At 40.4% G+C, this 17683-nt stretch overlaps 1 protein-coding gene across 4 annotated transcripts in view; it reads left to right on the plus strand.

The window, feature by feature from the left end:
* Positions 1-15413: 15413 nt before the first annotated feature.
* The window catches only part of CHRDL1 (chordin like 1), a 124027-nt gene continuing 121757 nt past the window's right edge, over positions 15414-17683 (plus strand). For all 4 annotated transcript variants that reach the window (XM_017520712.2, XM_017520714.2, XM_017520713.2 and 1 more), the window contains exon 1: positions 15414-15822. The gene's annotated coding sequence lies outside the window, so the exon portion shown is untranslated. The remainder of the gene's footprint in view (positions 15823-17683) is intronic.

The following is a 17683-nucleotide window of genomic DNA, read 5'->3' on the forward strand; positions in this document are numbered from 1 at the left end:
TTCTCACACAGAATCTCCAGTAAAATTATTCATTTTCAGCATTTTGCCTCTAAGTGGCTCTTGTCAGTATCATTAGGTACTTAATTGTGACAGAAAAATGAAAATATCTTAGGAAATCTAGATTCAAATTGTGTTGGCACTAATGATACTATAATTTTACTAGACTCAATGTTCTTTAATAAATGGGGAGATAATCTAAAACATGACTAAAGGATGCTAATGGTAATGTTGAGCCAGAAATCACATTCTTTCCTAAACTTTCTCCACCCCACCTATCCTGTTTTCTGAGCAGAACTATCAGGAGACAGGGGAGGAGAAATAGGCTAACTGATATACTACATTTTTATTACAAAGCTGATGCTCCTGCAAAACAAATCATTTTGGCGACGGTCTTTCAGTACCTGAGTTCAGTGGCCAGCAGCCATATCTACTCCTTTTTCCGTCTCGGACAACTCCTTTTTACCAAATATGCTTGGGGTTTGATTAGGTAAAAGCCTTTGAGTTAGAGGGGGATAATTTTTGGTATATTAAACCAATGTGTGCTTTCATTCCAGGTGTTTCCTGTCACTCCTTATCATTTTTCCCATTCAGGCAGCTTTACTGTAAAAGATCCATTGCCTCAGAATAGGACCATCAAAGTATAAACAATGGGGCTAACAAACATCACGTGTTCTTACTTCTTTGTGGGATCTAAAAATCAAAACAGGCCAGGCGAGGTGGTTCAGGTCTGTAATCCCAGCACTTTTGGAGGCCCAGGTGGGTGGATCACCTCAGGTCAGGAGTTCAAGACCAGCCTGGGCAACATGGTGAAACCCTGTCTCTATTAAAAATACAAAAATTAGCCAGGCGTGGTGGCACGCGCCTGTAATCCCAGCTTCTCTGGAGTCTGAGGCAGGAGAATCACTTGAGCATGGGAGGTGGAGGTTGCAGTGAGCTGAGATTGTCCTGGAACTACAGCCTGGACGACAGAGTGAGACTCCAACTCAAAAATAAATAAATAAATGAACAAAAACAAAAATAAAAACAATTCCACTTATGGACAAAGAGAGTAGAAAGATGGTTCCCAGAGGCTGGGAAGGGTAGTGGGAGGTGGGAGGAAGATGGGGATGGTTAACAGGTACAGAAAACACAGAATAAACAAGACCCACTGCTTGATAACACAATAGGGAGACTATAGTCAATAACAACCTAATTGTACATTTTAAAATAAAGAATGTAATTGGATTGTTTGTAACAGGAAGGATAAATGCTTGAGGGGATGGATACCCCATTCTCTATGATGTACTTGTTTTACATTGCATGCCTGTATCAAAACATCTACTGTACCCCATAAATATATACACCATGTACCCACAAAAATAAAAATGAGTTTATTGTTATCTTTTGAAGATCAATTGAAACAAACCAAATGTCAATCAATTTGAGCCTAGATGAATAAGCTGTGATATCCTCACAAGACAGAATATCATACAGCTGTCAAAATGAGTGACCTAGAGTTACACACAACAATGTTGATGAAGTTAATGATATGATTTTAGGTGAAAAAATGAAGTCCCCAAAGGTAAGACATAATACCTCTTTAATAGAATTAAATATAAAAAGTAACTTTTAATTTTTAAAAACTACCATGATTTTAAACAGTTAAAATTATTTTTTATAACACATTTGGATGCAATAAAATGATATGAAAAAGAAAACAAGAGAATGATGAGCATGGGATTCAGGATAATTGAGGTAGCAGGTAGTAGGGAAATGCAGGGATATGATAGGGGGTAGAACACATGATTAGGTGTAGGTTACTGTTAAAGTTCTAACTTTCTAGCTTTTGTTTTGAAAGGGGTATATTATGACTATTGAAAATAAATAACTAGTTAAAGCAAAAAGAGCCATGTATGAAACAATGATGAGGGTGTATCTTAAAAAAAGGATTATGATTATTTCACTTCTCTGCAACCAAGGATCAATTTTTAAATAATTAATAACAAATTCGTAGCAGAGATAATTATTTAAGAGCAACAGGATTTTGTTCTTGTTTTTGTTTGAGACAGTGTCTTGCTCTGTCACCCAGGTTAGAGTGCAGTCGTGCTGTCTCGGCTCACTGCAGCCTTGACTTCCTAGGCTCAAACAATCCTGCTGCCTCAGCCTCCCAAGCAGCTGGGACTGCAAGTGAACATCACCATGCCTAGCTAATTTTTAAATTTTTTTGTAGAAGAAAATAAGAGTCACCTTTATATGAAGAGTGATGCAGAGGATATTAGCTGCATCTGGTGCATTTAAAGTCCAAAGAAGCCCATATGAGAGTTACAGTTATAGATTATTGAAGCTAAAAGAAATGTGTATGTTTTGTCATGTTTCCCAGGCTGACAGCAGCAGGTTTTGAGTTTCCTTATCCCTTATCCTGAGACTGGCCAGAAACAGTGGATGTGGGGAGAAGAGCCTTCCTTACCCCCACAGCAATATAAAAATCTTCCAAATGGGAGAGTCAGAGAGACTGTGAGGAAGTTGGTAGTGTATTGGGTCAGCACAGCGAGCCATGAGCAAGGGTCCTATGTCTGTCACTTCACTGGGAAAAGTTCTGGGGACAGGAGGAACCATGGACTTCCCAACTAGTTATGGAACTCAAAAGGAGACAAGCCCTGTGGCAGAGAACAAAGGACAATGCAACAGTGATTCACTTGAATCCTCAGCCACGGACCAGATGAGATGTGCCACATACAAGCAGTTGCCAGCATCCCCAGCCCCCACATCACCCCAACTCCATTCTGAGGAAACTAGGAACTCTCAGAACTTGGATACAGCTGTAGAGAAAGCGAAGGAGCCTGAAATGACCAGGAAAAACTAAGATGGAGGGTCTACTACTGGCCTGAAGGAAGACGTGGTATTCTTACACAACTGAACTTTTCCAATCAAGCCCTTTGGTTATCTGGGAATAAAAGGTATGGAGGAAAAGCAGACAGCTTTTTTTGCCTTTGCCCCATAACTAGCTGTGTGACCTCTGGTAAATCTCTAGGTTTCAGTCTCATTTATATAAAATAAGGGTGACAGCTAGAGCTCAGGTCAAACTCTGACCCTGCCAGTACTCATTGTGTGGCACATCTCTTTTCTTCTTTAATTCTGTTTCCTCAGTTGTAATACAAGGGAAATAAATAGATGAACTCTATGTATTTCCTTTAGCTCCAATAATCTATAGTTCTAATTCTTATATGGGCTTCTTTGGACTTCAAATGTTCTAGATGCAGTTAATATTCTCTGGGTCACTACGAATAAAAAGGTAAATCTTATTTTCTTCTAAAAACTTTATAGCCAAATTGGGTTTATAGAGGATCATTTAACCAAATCTGCAGCCTGTCAGTCCGATAGCCAAAAACAGCTGAGACGTTAATATTTAACCATGAATAACGAGCAGGACTCCTCTGCAGAGCTAAATGCAGTCAATTTTTGTTATTTTTCTAAATATTAGTGGCTTGGCTGTCTCTGCTTGAGAACAGTTTCTAGGGTCATGAATATAATCAAAAAACCCTCTTCTAATCCAACCACAAAAGAGAGAAGGCGGGTGCATTTTTTACGGGTCTGTGTATAATTGTTGCCCCCCTATTTTATTTATTTGCCTGTGAAACACCATAGAGATGGGGAGGTAGGGAGAATGAAACATGGTGGGCACACGTCTGGTGAGCTAGAAATCTGGGAACAGAGGGACTAGGAGACTCGTTATTAGAGTAGTGTGGAGACAAGAAAAATAGTGGTAGCGGTGCACAGCAAGACATGTAGACACATGGGCTGTGGTCTCAAACACATGGAGATACAGAACAGGTTGGATAGAGAGGGGCTAAGAGCACAAGTCAAGATTCAGACAGACAAGGTTTTGAGTCCTGGCTCTATCCCTTACTGGCTGTGTGACCTTCCTCAATTTATAAAAGATGGGATAACAATAATAGTACCTATTATAAACTATTGTTGTGAAGCCTAAATAAAATAATACATGTAAAAGTACTTACCATGACCAATACACAGTAAATACCTAACCAATGGTAGACTTATGATGACTAACAATAAGCTCAATTTCATAGAATCCCAAAGCTAGAAGGAATCCCTGAGATCATTTTACTCAGTCATTTGTTTGCATAGATGAAGAAGCCGAGATTCAGAGAGGTAAATTGACTTGTCTCAGGGCACAAAGGTAGCAAATAATAGCACCAGTACTAGGATCTGGGTCCCCTGTAGTCTGTTTCTAAGATCTTTCCGCTCCACATCTCATACTAATATACTTTGGCAGATTTGTGATTAGGGTCACTTTAGCCCTTTTGTTTTTCTACCCTTCCTTTCTCCATTCTAGTGACTACTACCAAACCCTGAGTAATCTCTATTGGGGTAGATCTCTATCCCTAGGAGCCAGCCTATCCTTAGGGAAGATCGTAGCAGAGAAGAGTGGCTACAGCTGCTTCTTCAACAGCCAGAGCTGCCTTCTTCAGTGTACACTCACTTTGTGCCAGGCCTTGTACCCAAGATGTCTGTAGCAAGTACCCACTGTCCTTAGGAATCAAAAAAGATTGTTGTTGTTTCTCTTATGAAAGTCACATGCTGTTTTTTCTTTCAATAAATGTCTCTTCCTCACCACCATCAGCAATGATGATATCATTTTGTGATGTACTTAGGGTGATATCCAAAATAGTTAACTTCTAGTCTAGCATGGGCAATAACTAACTAGAAAAGATGTCGGAAGGCCTGTGGATCAAAGGTTTGAAGGCCTTCTGCCACCCTAGCCAATAGCCCTTTAGTTATGGATCATGTGAAGAATCCAAGGGTCCCCAGGGAGGGTCAACAGCAATGGAGACCGCAGGGGACACTTGGGGAGGCTTGTGGAAGCAGCAATTTACCCAGTGGCAAGGAAGTATTTTGATGTTTTAACAATGGTACAATTGCACTATAGTGTACTGTGAAGTACTCAGTACACTTGGATGTACTCAGGTAAGGTTTTAGGCCTGGGGCTAACAAAGGAAATTAGCCAGAGCTGTGCCTGGCCCTCTAGAAACTCACATGTTAGACAACTCCACCCACACCAAGGTTCTAAGACAACTGGGCAGAAGTGTGAAACCTCCCCTGGCAAGCAAGCAATGTACAGCACTTTATGACTCCCAAGGTTAAGAATGCTTCTTGGCTGCCACTGCTTATGTCTTCAAGGACTGAAACTGGCAAACAGTTCAGGAGCAGTTAGATATGGTACTTAGTACTTTTACATTAAGTCTCATTGTTTTGCAATGGATAGATCTGATATTGTTAGGAGTAAGAACTGAAGGGAAAGTCTCTGATCTGTGGGGATGTCAGACCATCTTTCTTAACAGACACCATCTTTTTTAACCCAGACAATTTGCCATATAGTCACTTCCATTCTTGTCCCATGTGGTAAGGTATTCCAAGAAACCACAGAAGTACTGAATCTCAACAATGACTCTCCAGAGGCATATTTAGCCAATGTTATTTAGAAAAAAAGGAGAGCTTGTCAAATGGGCTGCATAAAGATGATAATTAAATTAAACAAAATTAATCCCAAGAACTACTATTATGGGATTGGCTGATTACATAGGTACTAAGATCCACTAACTACCATTTTCCCCGCTGGACTCAAAAATGACATTTTTGTAATGTATGAATAAGTAGTAAGAGCAACACAGGCCTGTCCACAGAAGGAACGCTTCTTTACAAGTACTAAAACTTGGGAGGCAGGACAGTCTCTGGGGGTGTGCACTTTGGCCTGATGACCTCCCTCCTGAATGCTCCTTGCTGTGCTGTGCCACAAGTAATCAAGCTTTCTAGGTTTTAGTTAATTTCAGGACCCCAATAAATTGGTTTGTACTGGCATTAGTCCAGCCCTGATAATTTCACAGCCGTGTGCTTGGAAACTGCTGCAAGTTTGCACAGGACTTAGCAAGCAGGGAGCTGGGGGGAGAAAGCATAAAAGGAACTCTTGTTTGGCTTAAGTTCCATTAATATTGCAGAGAGCTGAACTCTAAGTGACAGAAAAACATGGTTTAGCACATGGACTTTGTAGCTGGGAATGGATTTCTCTGCGTTCCTTCAACTCTCCCTCCCCTTCAACTCATGGTGGATTTGAAAACAATAAAATTAAATAAACTTAAAACCCTTTAGTTTGACATTTCTCTTTGTCTGATTGTTCTCAAGCTTTTGTCTCTGATTTCATAAGAGTCCCTTGAGGAATAAGCAGTGGAGCCCATAATCTAGTAAAAGGTTCTTTGGGTTTAGGCATTTTATTTTTAGAGATATGATTCTTTGAGGGTTTTTTTTTTTTTCAATTTCAGGCAGCTTTTATGACTTGAGAGGTTACCAGGAAAATTCAGAGACAGCAATAGGAGGGGTCTCTAATGGGGATAAAAATTTGGGGCTGCCTGTATAAATTAGCTGCAGTGGAGAATAACCCCATCTACTAAGTCTTGCAGTCTCTTAGATGCACAGCTCTGTCTCTGGCACTTGGTTTCCAGAAGGTCCTGTAGCCAGAGAAACACGTGGAAAGGGCCAATGAGTTGAGTGAATGGACACTTGGAATAGAATTTTACCATGAAAGACTGCTAGAGCTTGAAGGAGCCTATGAGATCATGAAGTTCCGGTCTCACATTTTACAGAGGGGAAAACTGAGGCCCACAGGAAGCAGGAGGTTGGGATATGACCCATCCAAGGAAGAGACAGAACTAGAGCTAAGAGTCCTAACCTGCAGTTCAAGAATCCTTCCAGATTCTGATGCTGCTTTTCTTGTGGCAAGAACACTATATTTTCTCTAATATGAAAAGGGGGAAAACAGATTTGGACACTTGGTTATAGGGCCAATGTGAGAGTGACTGTTTGGATTTTCAGATTTTCTTGGCAAAACTCCCTGGACGTGCAGATTCTCTGCTAGGTTTTTAAATCATCCAAACAGAGAAAACTGGAGATGAGTGTTTGACTATGTCTACATGATGCCTAAACAGACAGTTGATTCAGTCAAAAAATATTATTCATGTTGCTGGTTTGGCAACAAAACCAATTGGTAGACTGAATCTTTTGCTTTTTAACTCCTGAGAGGCAGTGTGAGGTAGAAGAAATAAGCCCCAGACTGGCTGTCAGAAAACCTGGCTTCCAGACTTGGTTGTGCCACTTATCCTCTCTGGGCCTCAGTATTTTTCTCTGTGAATTAATCAGATTTGGACTAAGCAGTCTCTAAGAAGCTTTAGAGTTTTCACCTTCTATGGCAGTAATCTATGCACAGTCACTTTCCGGTATGGGATAGGACAGGATAGTGTCCCTGCTTGTGGTCTTTGCCATATGTATATGAGGTCGCATCCCTACAGTTCCAGTGTGAGAAGAGATTTCTGGATGTGATTCACAGCTATTTCAATATCTCTCTGAACTTAGCTTTTAAATGAGTAGCTTCCTGTTCTCCTCATTCCCTTCCCTTAGTCTCCTTCCCATAAGGAGAAAAAGAGGACAGTATTCAGTTGACAGGAAGAACTCAGCAGTACTGTTAGGGGTCCCGTATTCTGCCTTCTGACCTCGTCAAGCTAGTGCTGACCCTTCAATAGCCCATACTTGCCTCTCAGATTACCCTATCCCCAAAGACTAGGTAATTGACCTGTGGGATTTTTAAAAAGACATAGAGAACAAAGTAGTGTTGATCTAAAGACAGGTTCCATGTCAAGTACTGAATGTTACTTTTTCTGGTTGATTTCTGACTCTTAGCCTATGAATAAGATATCCTGGCTCATGCTTCTGACTATTCCATTAACTTGATGAAGCTTTTTGAGCAAATTCAAGCCAGTAGTGTTGTGGAGCCAGCTCTCACCAGTTTGTGAGAAGCCATTATGCACAGCTTTTACCAACTTCACATTAAGTGACAACACATTGTTAGTTTGAAATTGGCCATGTTGGGGATATTTACACAATAAAAGTTGGAAATTGCTATAAATCAGGGTTTTTGTTTTCCTCCCTAAAAAGCCGCTTCTCAGACAGTTATCACTGTACATAATGGTTCAAATTCAAACATCTCTAGGGATTATGAAAGTAATGTGAATGAGTAAAACATGCCTGAGGGTAACAAAAGGGACATAATAGGGAGTAGTGGGGACTGTGGCAGTTGGCAAGCACATATTCTGTCTAAAACCAGCGGCTACTGCTCTATTCCAGTCTGTGTTATCATGGAGAGATGTCAGCCCAGTGTTCCCAGCAAATCTACTTTTTAAGAGAAACTTGAATCAAAGTCTTTTATGTAAAATCTCCCAATAATAAAAAGTAAAGATTGTTTAGAAGCAATTCAAATTTTGAAAAAAATATGTGAGCAGGCTCTCCTCAGTACTTGGGTCAGCAGTTTATCATCTTTGCTTTATGGAATCTCTGGTTCCTGCTCTTATTCCCTGGGTTATAACTCTGAAGCTGAGTTGTGGCATCTTTCCTAATGAGAAACAAATTTTCTTTCCTTGAGAACTAAAAGAATAGGCAATGTGGATCTGAGATATCCAGGTATCTTCTTATTGTTCTATTCCGACTTGAGTCTTGTTTTCTAGTCCATGTGATCTGAAGCTAGAGAAGAGCATACTAACCCTAAATCTGCATCTAACATTGTATGCAGTCTCCAGGCACCAGGACAACAGCTAGTGCTTGTGCACCTGTGTGCAAGGAGAGAATAATTTCCATCTTGGCATTAGTTTTTTTTACTGCTCCTGTTGAAGGGTTGTTGGCACTCTACTCTCCAACTTACTCCCTGCCTTGAAGAATAGGGTGGGAAATTGGGTTAATTATTGGTTTTCTCTTCCTGCTTTTATCCCCACTCTCTTCTAAAGACAGACAAACTGAAGCTTGACTAGCTAGTAAAGAAATTTGCTGAATGTGAAGTAGCTTCCACATTTGGACTAAGTGGATTGAAGCAAGGAGGGGACAGTATCGATAGAAACAATTATTGTGCACCTACTATATTCCACATATATTAGGCACTCCACATATATTAGGCCATTGAATTGTCACAGTTACCTTATCTTCATCCCCTTTTTACATACTATAAGGAAACAAGTTAAGAAAGGCTATATGACTTTTTGGGATTCCAATTCCGAAGTCTTGGTTGTCTAGGTTCTTTGTGGATCATGTTACTTCCCTGAGGAGAGCTAGATGCTATGGTTAAGACAATGAAACATTGATTTGTATTGTTTCTGCTGAAAAATAATAATAAATTAATCTGCTGCCTAGCTCTAGGAATAAAAGTGAAAAATCTGGGAAGTTCATTGCAGTTCTAGAGAACTGTGGGTGTTTTGGGATCATATAGTAAGCTATCTAGGCAAATGCAATTTGGTAAAGTGAATAAACATTCTACAGGAATAGAGCTTCTAGAGAGGCAGTTTCTTTTTTTATTGCATTTTAGGTTTTGGGATACATGTGAAGAACTTGCAAGATTGTTGCATAGTTACACACATGGCAGTGTGATTTGCTGCCTTCCTCCCCTTCACCTATATCTGGCATTTCTCCCCATGCTATCTCTCCCCAACTCCCCACCCCTCACTGTCCCTCCCCAATTTCCCCCCAACAGACCCCAGTGTGTGATGCTCCCCTCCGTGTCCATATGTTCTCATTGTTCAACACCCGCCTGTGAGTGAGAACATGCAGTGTTTGATTTTCTGTTCTTGTGTCAGTTTGCTGAGAATGATGGTTTCCAGGTTCATCCATGTCCCTACAAAGGACCCTAACTCATCTTTTTTGATGGCTGCATAATATTCCACGGTGTATATGTGCCACATTTTCCCTGTCCAGTGTATCATCGATGGGCATTTGGGTTGGTTCCAGGTCTTTGCTATTGTAAACTGTGCTGCAATGAACATTAGTGTGCATGTGTGCTTATAGTAGAACGATTTATAATCCTTTGGATATATACCCAGTAATGGGATTGCTGGGTCAAATGGAATTTCTATTTCTAGGTCCTTGAGGAATCACCACACTGTCTTCCACAATGGTTGAACTAATTTACACTCCCACCAACAGTGTAAAAGTGTTCCTATTTCTCCACATCCTCTCCAGCATCTGCTATCTCCAGATTTTTTAATGATCACCATTCTAACTGGCATGAGATGGTATCTCAATGTAGTTTTGATTTTCATTTTAGAGAGGCAGTTTCTAGTCTACCATATTGCATTTTTTATGCATAGCATAACACTTGAACATATTAGGTCTCCAATTTTTCATGACATCTTTGATTAACAAGTTTTAAACACCTTTCTATAACTGCTTGGAAATGGAGTTAAACTATGTGAAACAAATCTTCAATTAGAACTAGTGTATTTTATGCTCTGCCCATGTGACCCATTCATGGTGATGGTGAGGCACACTATAATTCTGGATCAAGAAAGTTACTCCTTTCATCCTTTAGGTAGTTAATATAATCCTGTATACTATGATGAGTTTATCTTGATTTTTAAAAATAAATATGTTCCTGAAATTTTCTGTAAGGCAAATCTTGCTTTTAAAATGGCTGTTATTATAAATCTAGAGATGTACTTCTTTGGGAAAGGAATCACTTAAAATCCTTCCAAAAATATCTTAAAATCACTTAAGAAAATTATTTTTATAATATAATATTCTGATATAACACAAAGCACAAATAAAAAATAATTTGGGTTATTTTTGTTTGCTACAATAACTTAAAGGCATAAATAGAAAATGACACCTTAACTTACAAGAATACATTAAACTAAAGAGAATCTGCTTCTTTTAATTTTACCTTTAAGAATCTATAATCTACTCTTGCTATTTACTTATTTGGTTTTCATAAAGTTCTAGGAAACAGAATTGTTTTCACTGGTGTTAACAGACAGTATTAAAGGTTATGCTGCAAAAATAAGCAACACATCACTTTTGTTAAGATTTCATTAGCCAAATCAAATTGAATGACCATGCCTAATTTCAAAAAGGGAAGAAGAGTAAAATCCTACCATGAGCTCAAAAGGAGGAAAGCTGGAAATATTAGATGAACCACACCAATTCTTTTTTCTAGCAGTTTCTAGAAATGGCTGGCAGGAAGAAAATACAACAGAGAAAAAATTTCAGTAACAAATGAGAACATATACAAATAACCAAGATGGTCATTAGAAAATGGCTGAATAATCAATCCTAAAGGGTCTTTAAGAGAGATTCTATATATTGAATCAAGTATCTAGTTAATACATACTGTAAGTTGGTGGCCTCTTTTCTAAGAAGAGGTAAACCTATACTACAATATATTCATCAATGTATGTATTCTGCCATTTTTTCAAAGTTAATTTAATAACCTGAGTTTTCTATGTCCTAGTGGGACAAGAAGCACTTAAAAAGCAAAAAGTTTGTGCTATCAGAACACTGTTTTGTATATAATCATTTCATAATACTTCCATTTTTATATTTATTTTTAAAATAAGTGTGAGTTCCGCAACACAAAGCATAGAAGATCAGCACACAGCAATTACTTGCATTCATATATACTAGCAATGAGTGTGTGGATGAAATTAAAAATACAATAACATTTACAATTGCTTCAAAGAAAAAGAAATATGTAGATATGAGTCTAACAAAATATTTATAGACGTTATATGCTGAAAACTACAAAACACTGGTGAATGAAATCAAAAAGACCTAAATAAATGGAGAGATTCCATATTCATGGATTGAAATGCTCAACACATTAAATTTGTCAACTGTCCCCAAATTGCTCTATAGTTTTAATGCAGTTTCTAACTAAATTCCAGTAAGATATTTTGTAGACATAGACAAGTTTATTCTAAAGTTTATATGGAAAGGTACAAGACCTAGAGTCGCTAAACAATCCTGAAAAAGAGGAACAAAGAGGGAGGACCCACTCTACTTGAAATTCAGGCCTACCATATGTTTGCAATAATCAAGACTGCATGGCACTGATGGAGGCATAGATACATAGATCAATGGGACTGAACAGAGAAGCCAGAAATAGATTCAAACAATATGCCCAACCAATGTTTGACCAAGGTGTAAAAGCAATTCAATGAAAGAGATAGCTTTTTCACCTAATGGTACTGGGTCAATTGGGCGAAAAATATAGGCAAAATATGAACATCAACCTAAACATCACACCTTTTATAAAAATTAACTCAAAATAGATCATAATTAAATGTGAAACTTAAGACTGTAACATTTTTAAAACAAAAATACAGAAGAAAATATTCAGGATCTAGAGCTAGGTAGAGGGTTTTTAAACTTAATGCCAAAACATGATCTATATGAGGGAAATTTGATAAACTGGACGTAAAGCATTAAAAACTTTTGTTCTGTGGAAGTTCATGGGAAGAGGATAAAAAGAAAAGCTACAGACTGGGATAAAATATTTGTGAATAAGATATGCAGGTATCAAATAAACAATGAAAAGATGGTGGATACCATTAGGTATTAGGAAAATGCAAGTTAAAACCACAATGAGATATCACTATATACCTAGCAGAATGGCTAAAATAAAAAATAAGGAGAACAACAAATGCTGGCAAGAATGCAGAGAAACTGGATCTCTCACATATTGCTGGTGGGCATATAAAATAGTATAGTTGCTCTAAAAACAGTATGGCAGTCCTTACAAAAGTAAATATGCATTTACCATACAACCCAGGAACTATATTTTTGGGTATTTATCCCAGAGAAATGAAAACTTACCTTTATGCAAATAGCTGTATACAAATGTTCATAGCAGTAGTAGCCAATCAATCCCCCAATAGATGAATGATTTAAACAAATTGTGATATATCCCTACCATGGAATACCCCTCATCAATGAAAAGGAACTATTGACACCTGAAACAGCTTGAATGGGTCTCCAGATAATTATATCGGGGCAGGGGAAGAGACAACCTCAAAAGGTTACATACCATATGATTCCATGTAACATTCTTAAATGACAAAATTATAGAGATGGAGAATAATTTAGTTTAGCAGTTGACAGGGAGGAGGGAGAGGGAGAGAGGAAAAGATGGGTGTGATTATGAAAGTGTAATACAGGGTATCCTTGTGGTAATGGCACTCTTCTGTATTTTACTATGGTGGTGGTCACATGTAATACAATTGCATAGAATTATATACACAAGCAAATGACTGCATATGAAACTGGTGAAATCAGAATAAGGTGAATGGATAGTATCAATGTCAGTGTTCTGGTTGTGACATTGTACCATAGTCATGAATGATGTTATCATTGGGAAAACTGGATGAAGGGTTTTTGAGATCCCTCTAAATTATTTCTTACAACTGCATATAAATCTACCATTATCTCAAAATAAAACTTTTTTTTAAAATGAGTATGATATTATCTATAATCTCATCCCTAGTTAATAAATAGAGAAAGTAAAGAAAGCATGAAAGTAATCATCACTTAACTTTGTGTAGAACCTGGTATGATGTCTAGATTAGGACTCATCCAAATGGGAGTTCCTAATTCAGAAATCAAGATTGGAACTAATAAAAAATACAAGGATGACTAACATTTACACTAATGGAAAACCTTTCAGAGAATTCCAGTAGCCCCGTAAACAGTTGCCTGCAACTGCATAAGAGATCCTAAGCAAGTTCAATAGAATCAACTCAATAGAACCAATTGAGAATAATTGCTTGCTTTAAGCCACTAGGTTTTGGGATGGTTTGTTATGCAGTAATTAGAATTCTACACCAAGCAAGGGGAGTGAGTGGTTGTAGCCAAATAGATGAGCTTTTAAATCCCAGTGAGCCTATTTATTTTAAATGCTAGAATTTATGTTTGTCTCAGACTATCCCTTGAAGCTCATTTTCCAGAATATTCTGTAAGCATGTTGGAAGTCATGATGGAAGTTGGGTAATGCATGCACAAGGAATATTGAACAACCAACTCTTACCCTTGAAGAACTCACAGTCTAGTAAGACAAAACATCACTGCATTAAACGGCATGAAAACAGTTATAAGGCAACAAATCAGCAAGTTCAAACCGATATACTACAGCACAAATTGAATGCATGTGGCAATGTATGGCTACCCAGGCAGCAGGACGGAGCTAGACATTTTGGGCCTGAAGGCAGCATTGCAGAAAGGGCCCCCTTTCCTTTGTTAACAGTGAAATAAACATCTCCAGCAATGCAGAGGCTAGTTGGATAATATTAACACTTCTGAAAAAGAAAAAGGAGGTGAAGTCCAGGGACAATTATTCTTGTTTTAATTTTTCTTTGTTCTCTGTTCCTGATAAGTGTTTTTTCTTAGCAAGCCACAATTTCTCTAAGCATCAATTTCCTCATCTATAGACTGGAGATAACAACCAGAGAGTAGTGCGTTGAGAGTCAGGGAATCTGGATTGGAATCTCAAATTTGTCATTTACTAGCTGTGTGACCTTAGATACATAATCATCTTCTCCAATTCAGTTTCCTCTTCTGTGAAATGATGAGGTTAAGCTGAATGGTTCAGAAGTTCCCCACCAACTCTAACACTTCAGACCACAAATAGTTCAATTGGTTGTAAGGGTTTAAAACATAATGTTGATGTATGTGAAAACACTCTGTAAGCCATAAAGCGCTATACAGATGTTAAAAATATCGATATTTATCTAGTTCTCGTAGAAAAAAAGCCCTGCAGTTCTTCTCCAAATTTAGGGGCTTAACGTATTGTCTGTCGAGGCACCACTTTCCTGGACCTTAGACATTTCTAACAATTATTTGTAAGTATCACTCTTCGAATAAACACAAATTTGAAGTAGTTTGTCTCAGGTCCACCAAGGCATCAGTAGTGCTATTGTGATTTCGAAGTCGAGCTCTTGGCCCAACTTAGAAGTTTGACGACTTGCTTAAACAAACAAACAAACAAAAAAAAAAAGTGGTGGGTATGGCGGTTCGCACCAAGTTTTCTTCAAGACACTTAACAGTTAGAAGAGGCCCTTTCCATGAGGCTTGGGAGCCCTGTTTTTAAGAGAAAGCGGATTTCTAATCCCTGACCCTATACACACCCATCTCCACCCCACCTTTAAGGACACCAAACCAAAGCTTTGTCACTCTGCTAGCCACTCACTGTGTGGATCTGGGAAACGCCCTGAAATGTTAAGCAGCGTGCTAGATAGGGCGTGATTTGCGAGGCCGGTTCATTCTGTGTCCAGGGCACAAGCTCAGGACCAGACCAGGTGCACCCCTCGGAAAGGCCGTGGTGCCCAAAGAGAGCGGGTATGGTCTTCCAGGCAGGAAGTCGGAGGGTAGTCGTGTCTTCAGGGCGTGTGCGAATGGTGGGAAGCTCCTAGGTGCAACCAGTGCAGAGCGGGAGGAGGGACCAGAGGAGCTGTGCGGTCCCTTTAAGACCCCAACGCTTGCCCAGCCAAAGGAGGGGGGTGCAGTGGGGGCGCTGCGTGATGGGAAAGTAGCCGGCTGAGTCTCACACTTTCTCCGGATTTTTAAACTTTCGGGCTGGGGGAGCAGAAATAAAGCCATTGTGCCGGGCCGGAGAAAGGGTGCGTGCTTGCAGCGGCTGCGTGCTTGCGGACTTCCCGCCAGCACCGAACGGCCAGTTTCTCCGGCCAAGTGGGGAGCGAGCGAGCGAGCGGGCGGGCCGGCGGGCGGGCAGGTGGCCCCGGGCCGCCGCGCCCGCGCCTTGGCTCTGCCCCCGGGAGCCGAGCAAGCCTCTGCTCCCTCGTGGTGTGAGGGCGGTGATGTTTTTCCTCCCACCCACTTTTGAGCTCCCCCTCCCCCCTCGCGCGCACTCTAGCTCTCGCCACAACCTGCGAGCCCCAGACATCGGACGAGAGCGCCCTGGGGAGCTCGGAGCGCTTGCACGCGTGGCAGACGGAGGAGGCCAGTGCCCAGGTTAGTGAGCAGTGCCCGGCGCCTGCTTCCCTCACCTCCTTTTCCAGCCTTTGCACAGGTGGGGTGCCTTCTGTTGGCGGGATCCACCCCTGGAAGTTTCCCCAGGGTGCCCCAAATTCCACTGCCACCCCAATCCGTTCTATGGTCCAGCAGCGAGCCACCTGGATGGAGGTGGGGGCGCCAAGGCTTCTGACCAAAGCAAGTCAGGGGTCTCTGAATTCGAACTCACAGCTCGTCACTTCCCACTCGGCCTGCATTTCTCTATGCTCTGGCTCTTTGAGAGGTCACTTAGGTACTCCACCCTGAGCTACCCAAGGGGCTCTGCAGTTCCCTTAATTACTGCCTGTGTTCCTGAGCCTGTTTTCTCATTTTGATGATTAATATGTGCTAAAGTTAATGTAACAGGGTAGATGGGTAAAAGACTCCGTATCCTATCCTTTGGCCATCTGCCCCATTTTTTGGCCCTGACTACTGGGGTCGGAATTTGATAAACTAGGCCCTGGAAGCAACGTGGTACATTGCCAAAGCGTAGGGCCCTGAAAGCCTGCTTTCCAGTCCCTCCCAGCCCTGCCACTAAAGTTACTTGAGTTCTTTGGGTCCTCCGAGTGCCCATTTTGAAGGTGGAGTTGTGTGGAATAAAATGAAATGATAGATAGGAAGGTGTTTTGCAAGCCAAATGCAAGGCATTGTTGGTCAGTCATAAACAGCAATAAAGGAGTTGCATTGCCTCCAACAAGAGATACCCTGGGCTAAAACCGCCATTCTCAGCGGCAACACATCACCAGTTAACTGAGCTTTTCGTGCTGGGTGGTTGAGTGGGGAGAAGATTTCAGCTGATAGACAAGGGCCTGAGACTCCGGTGTCTTTCTTATTGTTTGTCAGAAAGAAAATTGCTACCCTAGGGGCTGTCCCACAGATGATAGTCAATGTGAGATTACAAGGTCAGTTAAGCCTCTTGGGAGGATTAAAGAGACACTGTGGGACGTGAAGAACTGGCTGACATGTGTTCATCCCTTAGCCTTCCTGTGGGGATGTCTCCTCGCTTCTGTTCTACCCAGGAGACCTGTTCTGAAAGTGGGCTCCTGACACTTGATGGCCCAGATTGCCTTGCAGTCACAGCTGGACAAGGAGTAGTTGTTCCCTTTGCTTAATGCAAATGAACAATGTGAATGAATGCTTGTTTCATGGAAGCACCTTAATAAATACATTTCTTTTGGTGCTTGATACATTTCTCTTTCTCTTGTAAAACACAGGAACTCTCCCATCCCACCTCTGCTACCAGTGTTAGTTGCAGGGTTTTGGGTTTTTTTGTTGTTGTTACTTTCTTGTTGAGTCCTGGATCCCCTGAAACATGTCAGTGGCTACATATCTAAGTAACCTGTAAAAGAGCCAGTGCAAGTTCAATGGCACAACAGCCTGTGTGAAGCAGACAGAGAGTTAATGCAGAAATAACTCCAGTTAACTGGGTCAAAGTATAATTTGAAAAATTAAGGACAGTTTGGCTCTTTGCAAGAATAAGACTCGGCTAGTTTGCTGAGCAATGCTTGCTTGTGTTTACTGCTGCAGTCCCAACAGATGTTTTGAAACACCCCCTCCCCCCAAAAAAAGCTAAAGAGATAAAGAGAAATTGAACAGTGAAGAGATCTGGGGAGGAAACTCTTCTTGGTTCATATTTCTGCACAGAATACAAAGGCAGGACTTCAGGATCTTATAAATCAAAAGTGAATATTTATAAAGCGATTCATTTTCTGATGTTCTCCATCACAGCCTGGGAGGCCACACAAATGACAGGAACTCCAAAAGAGATTAATTGCTCTCTAGTTACCAACTTTTTTATTTGCTCATAACATTAGTTGGGACC

The sequence above is a fragment of the Cebus imitator genome, unplaced genomic scaffold, assembly GCF_001604975.1.
Source record: "Cebus imitator isolate Cc_AM_T3 unplaced genomic scaffold, Cebus_imitator-1.0 Scaffold868, whole genome shotgun sequence".
Classification (NCBI taxonomy): Eukaryota; Metazoa; Chordata; class Mammalia; order Primates; family Cebidae; genus Cebus; species Cebus imitator.